Raw genomic sequence first — 12,502 nt, forward strand, 5'->3', positions numbered from 1 at the left:
TGCTGGTAGGTGATTTAGTGGTTTAAGGGGATATGCGGTAGAGAGATATAAAATGTAATTTAATATGGAATGAGGAAATTTGTCGGAGTGCATGTATGGTGAATATATCACATCATACGTCTCTTCATTAAAAATCAAATGCTTAATGGCTTTATATAAAACATGAAAAAAATGTGAAGAAAATGTATGCTAAAAATTGTATAAAAATTAGGGATAAAATATATGGTATCAGAATTGTGTGTTCTCAGGGTTCAATAGGAAATATGAATTCCAGGGATGTCTTTAAAGTGTATGAGTTTGTATTCCACTCATCAAAGACTTAAGACTTAAAATACCTGGGTGTTCATGTATGTGCCGTGTCGGGGATTCGAATCCAGGGTCACAATTATTAGTCACTCAATATCTGTGTGCTTAGTGGGTTAGGCTACACAGATGCTGATATTACAGTGCATGTTTGGTGGTACATTGAGAGGTGAGTTGTCACAAGTAGATCCTCATAGTTGCGCCGGTACTAGTGCAAAAAGGGGGGAAGAGAAAAGAGGGGATGCAGGGTGAAAAATAGAAAGAGAGAAGGGAAATGGGGTATGGAAGGGGGAGGGAAGAGGGAGAAGGAAGTAGAATGGAGGATAAGGTGGAGAGAGGGGGGGAGAAAAGGAGAGAAAACATGATTAGTACTGTGTATCTTGAATGAACGCAATCTTTACTCTAAAAATGCCCCAATATCTATATCAATGTTGAGTCCTAGGGGTGCTAGCGTTTTCAATTTGTAGATCCACAGAGTTTCCTTCTTGGCTAGTTTGGTTAATCTATCGCCTCCTCGCCAGAGGGGTGGGATCTGTTCTATGGCTCTATAGGTGAGGCCGGAGGGGTCTCCTTGGTGTTTTATTGAAAAATGTTTGGACACGCTATGTGTCATTAGCTGCCGTCGAATGTTCCCAATATGCTCTAGTATTCGAACTTTTAAGGGTCGGCTGGTACGGCCGACATACTGTAGTCCGCAGGGGCAGTTTAATAGATAAACCACGTGATCACTCTTGCAGTTGATGAACTGTGCAGTCTTAAATTGTTCACCTGTTACTCTCGATGAGAAATTTATTTTGTCGCAGGAGCCCTGTTTACAAGCTTTGCAGGTGCTGCACTTGAAAAAGCCTTTTGCTGTTGATAGCCAATTGCTATCCTTTTTTAAGTTGTCTGTTCTGAACAGACTAGGTGCTAGCTTGGTTTTTATATTATCGGCTCGTTTAAAAATGACCCTTGGTCTTTCTGGGAGGTAATTTTTAAGGGTGTCATCCCCTAGTAAAAGATGCCAGTGTTTGTTTAATATTTGTTGAATTTTGCCCGAATCCTGGCTGTATTGGGTTAAGAATGGGGCATTGAAGTCTTCTCTTTTCTGTTTATTGGATGGTTTAAGAATGTCAGTTCTTTGCAGGAGGCCTGTTTTGTTAATGGATTCTTCTAGTGTGTTTTTATTGTACCCTTTATTAATGAACCTATCCTTTAGGATCCCTGCTTGCTCTCTAAAGACGTTATTGTCACTGCAATTTCGCTTAATTCGGCGGAATTGGCCTGGGGGTATGTTGGAAAGCCACTTTCTGTGGTGGCAGCTTGTTTTCAGTAGATAGTTATTGCAATCTACTTTTTTAAAGAATGTTTTTGTTTTGAGTGTGTTATTCTCAACATAGATGGTGAGATCTAAGAAGTCTACTGAGACTTTGTCTGTGCAAGCTGTGAATTTTAGATTTAGTTCGTTGGTGTTGATATATTCCAGAAAACGTTTCAGATCTATTTCGCTTCCCTTCCAGATGAAGAGGATGTCATCAATATATCTTCGCCATAGCGCTAGATCTGCGCTGAATTCGTGTGGGGACCAAATAGTGTCTTGTTCCCAGATATCCATAAAAAGATTAGCGTAGCTGGGTGCGAATTTTGTACCCATTGCCGTTCCGCATTTTTGGAGGAAATGTTTCCCGTCGAAGTTGAAGAGGTTATGTTTTAAAATGAAGTTAATACTTTCTAAGATAAATGTTTTTTGTTCTATGTGCATGTTTGGGTCGTTACTGAGTGTCCTATCTATAGCTGAGATGCCGTCTTCGTGGTTGATTGATGTGTATAGGGATGTCACATCGCATGTGCAAAGTATAAAGTCTGGGCTCCATGTTACTTGTTCTATCAGATTAATAGTTTGTGTTGTGTCTCTAAGATATGACTTCATCTCCGCAACATAAGGTTGTAGGGAGATGTCTATGTATTCTGAGAGTCTTGAAGTGAGAGAGCCTATCCCCGAGATGATAGGTCTACCTGGGGGCGCTGTCAGGCTTTTGTGTATTTTGGGTAGGAAGTAGAAGATTGGCATCACGGGGAATTTTACATTTAGATATTGGTATTCTTTTTGATTAATAACCCCTAATGTTTTACCCTTGTCAATGTGATTTAAGTATTCTATGCAGAAGTTTTTGTGGGGGTTTGTTTTAAGATTCTCATATGTCGTAGTGTCCGAAAGGATCCTGTCTGCTTCTTGTCTGTAGTTAGAGGTGTCCATGATGACTACTCCCCCCCCTTTGTCTGCCTGTTTAATCGTTATTGAATTATCTTCTTCTAGTTGTTTTAGCGCGTTCTTTTCTTTGAGTGTTAGGTTGTGTTTGATTTTACTTCGGTTATCTTTAGTCAGTTTGTCGAAGTCTTCCTGTATTTTTTGGTGGAATGTTTCTATATTATGGCTTTTAGCCCAGCTTGGGTAGAATTTGGATTTTTCTTTCAGGGATGTGTGTTTGAAATTATCCTCTTCTAATACCGAGGTTGTACTATTATTTGTGATTTCCCTACTTTGTGCATCTTTAGATAAGAAGAATTTTTTCAGTGTGAGTTGTCGTATGAATTTATGGGCGTCTATGTAAAGGTTGAAAACACTTGCTGCAGCCGCTGGAGCAAAATTGAGGCCCTTTTTGATGAGACTACACTGTTCGGTATTTAGAGTCTTTTTACTCAGGTTGAATATATTACTATTGTCTATTGTGTTGCTGGTCTTTTTCTGCTGACTTCTTCCTCCCCGTTTTCCTCGTGTGGTCTTTTTTTGGCCCTTGTGTTTGGGGAGTCTTGCTCTCTCTGTCCTTCTAGGAGTTGGTATCTGTTCTGTGTTGTTAGGGGGGGGGGCTTTCCTCCCTGGAGCATTCTCTAAAAAAGGCCCAGAATGTCTAGAGTGTGTGGGTGGTGACCTTTGTTCTCTCCTTGGGCTACGTTCCCTTTCGTATCTGTTTTCTCTATGTTCTATTGGGGATCGTGTTCTGTGGTTGTCGTGGGGGGATCTGGCCCTGTGATGATAATCATGATAGTTGCTATGTTGGGTGGTGTGTGGTTTATGTTTCCATTGGTCGTCGTATCCCTGTCTGTGTTGTTTTCTATCCTCATCCTTGCCATGTGTGTCAGATCGCCTGTTGTCTCTGTCATGGTGTGTGTGTCTCTCTATGGTGTTCATATTCCCTTGGTATCCATTCCCTAGAGGGGGCTTGTTTTTCATCGTGTCTGAATTTTACATACTTGGTGCTTCCGTTTTTGGCGCTTGATTTGGAGTAATCTGTGTTGGATTTGTGGTTTGAAGTGTTAGGGACATTATCCGTGCTGTTGTCTCTGCTCTTATATTCAAATGTTCTCTTGCGCTCCCTTGGTGTGCTTGGTGTAATAGGAGTGATTTTCTGCCATCTTGGGTTTGAGCCGACTAGATAATCCTCCTCGTCTCTCCTATATTTTTTGTTTTTTGATTCTATTAGGTTTCTTTCTATTGTATCTATCTCATCTGCTAGTTTTTTGTCCCTATTTTGGAAGGTGGGGTTATCCATTATAGGTTCTAGTCTTTTCTGAATTTGAATTACCTCCCTGTCTATCTCTGACAGGGTTTTGCTATGGTGTTCAATGATGAGTTTCATTAGGGTGTATGAGCATGTATCCATAGTCTCTTCCCATATGACATTGAATTCTATGTCTGATAGGTCAAATGAAGCTTTCTTGGAAAAACGTAATCCTCTCGGGATACGTTTTGCATCTAAATATTTTTGTAGATACACTTTGTCCCAAACTTTTTTAGTCTCTTTTTTTAAGAGTGTCTCCAATTTGTCAAACTCATTATTGATGGTGTCAGTGTCTCCCATCTCGGCCGTCTCTACTTCTTTCATTTTATTCTCAATATTATTGCTTCTAAACAATCTTTTAGTGAATATGCTTTCTTTAGTCTCAATGGTGTCTCCTATTTCTATTTGTTCTTCTTCCATTGTGTAACAGTTAGGGTGCTGCCACCAGGGTGGGTTCTAAGATATGGCAAAAAGGAATAGAGGCTGGGGCGCTCCCTTATTTATTAGGCTTGTGGTGTGGCCTATGTTGTAATGTGTAACCAAATAAGGGGTAGTGTATACTTGCCCTTGTTGTTTTCTGCAGCTGGACCTGTAGAGAAGATAAAGCCCGGAATCTTCTTGTAATGGCAGTAGAATTGGTGGATTGGTCAGCGCACGGGTTTTTCGCTCACAGGATGAAAAGAGAAAATGAGGGACACGTGATTAGTGTCAAGCCATACAAAACATTTAACCAGTAGTATAATGTGGTTGTTTAATAAAAAATGAATAAAAAATGCTTGGATAAAAAATGCTTGGATAAAAAATCTTTTAAAACACTTTGTTAAAAGACTGAATTGGGGCTTGGATGCAGATGTCTAAGTAAAAATACTTCAATGGAAAAAGGTTTCTGTGGTTGGTGGTGGTGTGAGGGATGGGACATAGAAAATATAAAAATAAAAATATATATAGAGAGACTGTGGGGGCCGGTGATTGGCACGCTTATGTGCAGCCTGCTGCCAAACAGGAAAAGTGATGCTGCTTATGCAGTAAGAAACAGTAAAAAACAGCCTGCTGTCTGGCAAAAGTGGTGATGCTTGTTTGGCAGTAATCGTTATATTTGGGTGTTTGCCAGAAGCAGTGGTTTCCTCCTCCTTCTGCTGGAGGTGGTATGCGGTGCTGGTAAATGAAGTAAAACGGAGTTTTTTGGTGTAGGGGTGATTGCCTACTCCTCCTTATGGAGGTGGTATGTAAGTGGCTTCTCTCCCGGGTGCCCGATTCAAAGAAAAAAGGGCCGAGACCGGTGAGTGAGTTAAGGTGAGTTTATTTAAGTCATATACAGCAGAAAGAATAAAAACACTTACAATACAGCTTTGGCAATAGCCCAGCTGCAGCCTGATCGTCCGATGGCGCTCCTCCGACCGGTGTATCCCCCGTGACCGCGTCCGATGGCGGGAACCGGAAGGGGAGGGCTTACCGGATGTCAACAGGCTGGCTGGGTCCTTCAGGTAATGGGCTCCGGCAGGGAACTACGCGTTTCGCAGTGATGCTTCGTCAGGTTCCTGCCGGATGCCCTGGATCTTCCCTTTTTATAGGTCAAAGAGGCTGGTTAATTGATTGATTACAATCACTTGGTGTTCCATATAATTAGGGTATTAAAACAGCTTATACATCAATTGGTGGTCTTTTTTGTTTTGTACATTGATTGTAATGAGCGTATGGGGGAAAAGAGGTAAATGCAATAAAGATGCAAAGTTTACACAGTTGTGTAAAATGGGTCAAACAGTTAATTGTTTACATGTGGTGTCACTCCTTCATACAGGATTGCCTGGAGCTTGATTGTTTCACATGTGGGTGTGCAATTGGGCACTCAAGAAAAATAAAAAATATAAAATACAAGATGCTCATAAAACAGTACATACTTCTTTATACAAGTTCATAAAAATGGGTGCTGTGACATAGTTACTTTGTACTAAAGCCTTGTATTCGAATCCTCATATGGATATACATAGCTTTGTACTATGCTGGTAGGTGATTTAGTGGTTTAAGGGGATATGCGGTAGAGAGATATAAAATGTAATTTAATATGGAATGAGGAAATTTGTCGGAGTGCATGTATGGTGAATATATCACATCATACGTCTCTTCATTAAAAATCAAATGCTTAATGGCTTTATATAAAACATGAAAAAAATGTGAAGAAAATGTATGCTAAAAATTGTATAAAAATTAGGGATAAAATATATGGTATCAGAATTGTGTGTTCTCAGGGTTCAATAGGAAATATGAATTCCAGGGATGTCTTTAAAGTGTATGAGTTTGTATTCCACTCATCAAAGACTTAAGACTTAAAATACCTGGGTGTTCATGTATGTGCCGTGTCGGGGATTCGAATCCAGGGTCACAATTATTAGTCACTCAATATCTGTGTGCTTAGTGGGTTAGGCTACACAGATGCTGATATTACAGTGCATGTTTGGTGGTACATTGAGAGGTGAGTTGTCACAAGTAGATCCTCATAGTTGCGCCGGTACTAGTGCAAAAAGGGGGGAAGAGAAAAGAGGGGATGCAGGGTGAAAAATAGAAAGAGAGAAGGGAAATGGGGTATGGAAGGGGGAGGGAAGAGGGAGAAGGAAGTAGAATGGAGGATAAGGTGGAGAGAGGGGGGGAGAAAAGGAGAGAAAACATGATTAGTACTGTGTATCTTGAATGAACGCAATCTTTACTCTAAAAATGCCCCAATATCTATATCAATGTTGAGTCCTAGGGGTGCTAGCGTTTTCAATTTGTAGATCCACAGAGTTTCCTTCTTGGCTAGTTTGGTTAATCTATCGCCTCCTCGCCAGAGGGGTGGGATCTGTTCTATGGCTCTATAGGTGAGGCCGGAGGGGTCTCCTTGGTGTTTTATTGAAAAATGTTTGGACACGCTATGTGTCATTAGCTGCCGTCGAATGTTCCCAATATGCTCTAGTATTCGAACTTTTAAGGGTCGGCTGGTACGGCCGACATACTGTAGTCCGCAGGGGCAGTTTAATAGATAAACTACGTGATCACTCTTGCAGTTGATGAACTGTGCAGTCTTAAATTGTTCACCTGTTACTCTCGATGAGAAATTTATTTTGTCGCAGGAGCCCTGTTTACAAGCTTTGCAGGTGCTGCACTTGAAAAAGCCTTTTGCTGTTGATAGCCAATTGCTATCCTTTTTTAAGTTGTCTGTTCTGAACAGACTAGGTGCTAGCTTGGTTTTTATATTATCGGCTCGTTTAAAAATGACCCTTGGTCTTTCTGGGAGGTAATTTTTAAGGGTGTCATCCCCTAGTAAAAGATGCCAGTGTTTGTTTAATATTTGTTGAATTTTGCCCGAATCCTGGCTGTATTGGGTTAAGAATGGGGCATTGAAGTCTTCTCTTTTCTGTTTATTGGATGGTTTAAGAATGTCAGTTCTTTGCAGGAGGCCTGTTTTGTTAATGGATTCTTCTAGTGTGTTTTTATTGTACCCTTTATTAATGAACCTATCCTTTAGGATCCCTGCTTGCTCTCTAAAGACGTTATTGTCACTGCAATTTCGCTTAATTCGGCGGAATTGGCCTGGGGGTATGTTGGAAAGCCACTTTCTGTGGTGGCAGCTTGTTTTCAGTAGATAGTTATTGCAATCTACTTTTTTAAAGAATGTTTTTGTTTTGAGTGTGTTATTCTCAACATAGATGGTGAGATCTAAGAAGTCTACTGAGACTTTGTCTGTGCAAGCTGTGAATTTTAGATTTAGTTCGTTGGTGTTGATATATTCCAGAAAACGTTTCAGATCTATTTCGCTTCCCTTCCAGATGAAGAGGATGTCATCAATATATCTTCGCCATAGCGCTAGATCTGCACTGAATTCGTGTGGGGACCAAATAGTGTCTTGTTCCCAGATATCCATAAAAAGATTAGCGTAGCTGGGTGCGAATTTTGTACCCATTGCCGTTCCGCATTTTTGGAGGAAATGTTTCCCGTCGAAGTTGAAGAGGTTATGTTTTAAAATGAAGTTAATACTTTCTAAGATAAATGTTTTTTGTTCTATGTGCATGTTTGGGTCGTTACTGAGTGTCCTATCTATAGCTGAGATGCCGTCTTCGTGGTTGATTGATGTGTATAGGGATGTCACATCGCATGTGCAAAGTATAAAGTCTGGGCTCCATGTTACTTGTTCTATCAGATTAATAGTTTGTGTTGTGTCTCTAAGATATGACTTCATCTCCGCAACATAAGGTTGTAGGGAGATGTCTATGTATTCTGAGAGTCTTGAAGTGAGAGAGCCTATCCCCGAGATGATAGGTCTACCTGGGGGCGCTGTCAGGCTTTTGTGTATTTTGGGTAGGAAGTAGAAGATTGGCATCACGGGGAATTTTACATTTAGATATTGGTATTCTTTTTGATTAATAACCCCTAATGTTTTACCCTTGTCAATGTGATTTAAGTATTCTATGCAGAAGTTTTTGTGGGGGTTTGTTTTAAGATTCTCATATGTCGTAGTGTCCGAAAGGATCCTGTCTGCTTCTTGTCTGTAGTTAGAGGTGTCCATGATGACTACTCCCCCCCCTTTGTCTGCCTGTTTAATCGTTATTGAATTATCTTCTTCTAGTTGTTTTAGCGCGTTCTTTTCTTTGAGTGTTAGGTTGTGTTTGATTTTACTTCGGTTATCTTTAGTCAGTTTGTCGAAGTCTTCCTGTATTTTTTGGTGGAATGTTTCTATATTATGGCTTTTAGCCCAGCTTGGGTAGAATTTGGATTTTTCTTTCAGGGATGTGTGTTTGAAATTATCCTCTTCTAATACCGAGGGTGTACTATTATTTGTGATTTCCCTACTTTGTGCATCTTTAGATAAGAAGAATTTTTTCAGTGTGAGTTGTCGTATGAATTTATGGGCGTCTATGTAAAGGTTGAAAACACTTGCTGCAGCCGCTGGAGCAAAATTGAGGCCCTTTTTGATGAGACTACACTGTTCGGTATTTAGAGTCTTTTTACTCAGGTTGAATATATTACTATTGTCTATTGTGTTGCTGGTCTTTTTCTGCTGACTTCTTCCTCCCCGTTTTCCTCGTGTGGTCTTTTTTTGGCCCTTGTGTTTGGGGAGTCTTGCTCTCTCTGTCCTTCTAGGAGTTGGTATCTGTTCTGTGTTGTTAGGGGGGGGGCTTTCCTCCCTGGAGCATTCTCTAAAAAAGGCCCAGAATGTCTAGAGTGTGTGGGTGGTGACCTTTGTTCTCTCCTTGGGCTACGTTCCCTTTCGTATCTGTTTTCTCTATGTTCTATTGGGGATCGTGTTCTGTGGTTGTCGTGGGGGGATCTGGCCCTGTGATGATAATCATGATAGTTGCTATGTTGGGTGGTGTGTGGTTTATGTTTCCATTGGTCGTCGTATCCCTGTCTGTGTTGTTTTCTATCCTCATCCTTGCCATGTGTGTCAGATCGCCTGTTGTCTCTGTCATGGTGTGTGTGTGTCTCTCTATGGTGTTCATATTCCCATGGTATCCATTCCCTAGAGGGGGCTTGTTTTTCATCGTGTCTGAATTTTACATACTTGGTGCTTCCGTTTTTGGCGCTTGATTTGGAGTAATCTGTGTTGGATTTGTGGTTTGAAGTGTTAGGGACATTATCCGTGCTGTTGTCTCTGCTCTTATATTCAAATGTTCTCTTGCGCTCCCTTGGTGTGCTTGGTGTAATAGGAGTGATTTTCTGCCATCTTGGGTTTGAGCCGACTAGATAATCCTCCTCGTCTCTCCTATATTTTTTGTTTTTTTATTCTATTAGGTTTCTTTCTATTGTATCTATCTCATCTGCTAGTTTTTTGTCCCTATTTTGGAAGGTGGGGTTATCCATTATAGGTTCTAGTCTTTTCTGAATTTGAATTACCTCCCTGTCTATCTCTGACAGGGTTTTGCTATGGTGTTCAATGATGAGTTTCATTAGGGTGTATGAGCATGTATCCATAGTCTCTTCCCATATGACATTGAATTCTATGTCTGATAGGTCAAATGAAGCTTTCTTGGAAAAACGTAATCCTCTCGGGATACGTTTTGCATCTAAATATTTTTGTAGGTACACCTTGTCCCAAACCTTTTTAGTCTCTTTTTTTAAGAGTGTCTCCAATTTGTCAAACTCATTATTGATGGTGTCAGTGTCTCCCATCTCGGCCGTCTCTACTTCTTTCATTTTATTCTCTATATTATTGCTTCTAAACAATCTTTTAGTGAATATGCTTTCTTTAGTCTCAATGGTGTCTCCTATTTCTATTTGTTCTTCTTCCATTGTGTAACAGTTAGGGTGCTGCCACCAGGGTGGGTTCTAAGATATGGCAAAAAGGAATAGAGGCTGGGGCGCTCCCTTATTTATTAGGCTTGTGGTGTGGCCTATGTTGTAATGTGTAACCAAATAAGGGGTAGTGTATACTTGCCCTTGTTGTTTTCTGCAGCTGGACCTGTAGAGAAGATAAAGCCCGGAATCTTCTTGTAATGGCAGTAGAATTGGTGGATTGGTCAGCGCACGGGTTTTTCGCTCACAGGATGAAAAGAGAAAATGAGGGACACGTGATTAGTGTCAAGCCATACAAAACATTTAACCAGTAGTATAATGTGGTTGTTTAATAAAAAATGAATAAAAAATGCTTGGATAAAAAATGCTTGGATAAAAAATCTTTTAAAACACTTTGTTAAAAGACTGAATTGGGGCTTGGATGCAGATGTCTAAGTAAAAATACTTCAATGGAAAAAGGTTTCTGTGGTTGGTGGTGGTGTGAGGGATGGGACATAGAAAATATAAAAATAAAAATATATATAGAGGGACTGTGGGGGCCGGTGATTGGCACGCTTATGTGCAGCCTGCTGCCAAACAGGAAAAGTGATGCTGCTTATGCAGTAAGAAACAGTAAAAAACAGCCTGCTGTCTGGCAAAAGTGGTGATGCTTGTTTGGCAGTAATCGTTATATTTGGGTGTTTGCCAGAAGCAGTGGTTTCCTCCTCCTTCTGCTGGAGGTGGTATGCGGTGCTGGTAAATGAAGTAAAACTGAGTTTTTTGGTGTGGGGGTGATTGCCTACTCCTCCTTATGGAGGTGGTATGTAAGTGGCTTCTCTCCCGGGTGCCCGATTCAAAGAAAAAAGGGCAGAGACCGGTGAGTGAGTTAAGGTGAGTTTATTTAAGTCATATACAGCAGAAAGAATAAAAACACTTACAATACAGCTTTGGCAATAGCCCAGCTGCAGCCTGATCGTCCGATGGCGCTCCTCCGACCGGTGTATCCCCCGTGACCGCGTCCGATGGCGGGAACCGGAAGGGGAGGGCTTACCGGATGTCAACAGGCTGGCTGGGTCCTTCAGGTAATGGGCTCCGGCAGGGAACTACGCGTTTCGCAGTGATGCTTCGTCAGGTTCCTGCCGGATGCCCTGGATCTTCCCTTTTTATAGGTCAAAGAGGCTGGTTAATTGATTGATTACAATCACTTGGTGTTCCATATAATTAGGGTATTAAAACAGCTTATACATCAATTGGTGGTCTTTTTTGTTTTGTACATTGATTGTAATGAGCGAATGGGGGAAAAGAGGTAAATGCAATAAAGATGCAAAATTTACACAGTTGTGTAAAATGGGTCAAACAGTTAATTGTTTACATGTGGTGTCACTCCTTCATACAGGATTGCCTGGAGCTTGATTGTTTCACATGTGGGTGTGCAATTGGGCACTCAAGAAAAATAAAAAATATAAAATACAAGATGCTCATAAAACAGTACATACTTCTTTATACAAGTTCATAAAAATGGGTGCTGTGACATAGTTACTTTGTACTAAAGCCTTGTATTCGAATCCTCATATGGATATACATAGCTTTGTACTATGCTGGTAGGTGATTTAGTGGTTTAAGGGGATATGCGGTAGAGAGATATAAAATGTAATTTAATATGGAATGAGGAAATTTGTCGGAGTGCATGTATGGTGAATATATCACATCATACGTCTCTTCATTAAAAATCAAATGCTTAATGGCTTTATATAAAACATGAAAAAAATGTGAAGAAAATGTATGCTAAAAATTGTATAAAAATTAGGGATAAAATATATGGTATCAGAATTGTGTGTTCTCAGGGTTCAATAGGAAATATGAATTCCAGGGATGTCTTTAAAGTGTATGAGTTTGTATTCCACTCATCAAAGACTTAAGATACCTGGGTGTTCATGTATGTGCCGTGTCGGGGATTCGAATCCAGGGTCACAATTATTAGTCACTCAATATCTGTGTGCTTAGTGGGTTAGGCTACACAGATGCTGATATTACAGTGCATGTTTGGTGGTACATTGAGAGGTGAGTTGTCACAAGTAGATCCTCATAGTTGCGCCGGTACTAGTGCAAAAAGGGGGGAAGAGAAAAGAGGGGATGCAGGGTGAAAAATAGAAAGAGAGAAGGGAAATGGGGTATGGAAGGGGGAGGGAAGAGGGAGAAGGAAGTAGAATGGAGGATAAGGTGGAGAGAGGGGGGGAGAAAAGGAGAGAAAACATGATTAGTACTGTGTATCTTGAATGAACGCAATCTTTACTCTAAAAATGCCCCAATATCTATATCAATGTTGAGTCCTAGGGGTGCTAGCGTTTTCAATTTGTAGATCCACAGAGTTTCCTTCTTGGCTAGTTTGGTTAATCTATCGCCTCCTCGCCAGAGGG

The 12,502-nt window shown here is 40.6% G+C and overlaps 1 long non-coding RNA gene across 1 annotated transcript; it reads right to left on the reverse strand.

Moving 5' to 3' along the window:
- Window positions 1–213: 213 nt before the first annotated feature.
- Window positions 214–12,274, reverse strand: LOC142494486 (uncharacterized). Its single transcript, XR_012801478.1, has 3 exons — window positions 12,010–12,274; window positions 6,176–6,351; window positions 214–511 (listed from the first exon to the last, which is right to left on the reverse strand). It is a non-coding gene; the product is annotated as an uncharacterized LOC142494486 (long non-coding RNA).
- Window positions 12,275–12,502: the final 228 nt, after the last annotated feature.

Source organism: Ascaphus truei, chromosome 5 (assembly GCF_040206685.1).
Source record: "Ascaphus truei isolate aAscTru1 chromosome 5, aAscTru1.hap1, whole genome shotgun sequence".
Classification (NCBI taxonomy): Eukaryota; Metazoa; Chordata; class Amphibia; order Anura; family Ascaphidae; genus Ascaphus; species Ascaphus truei.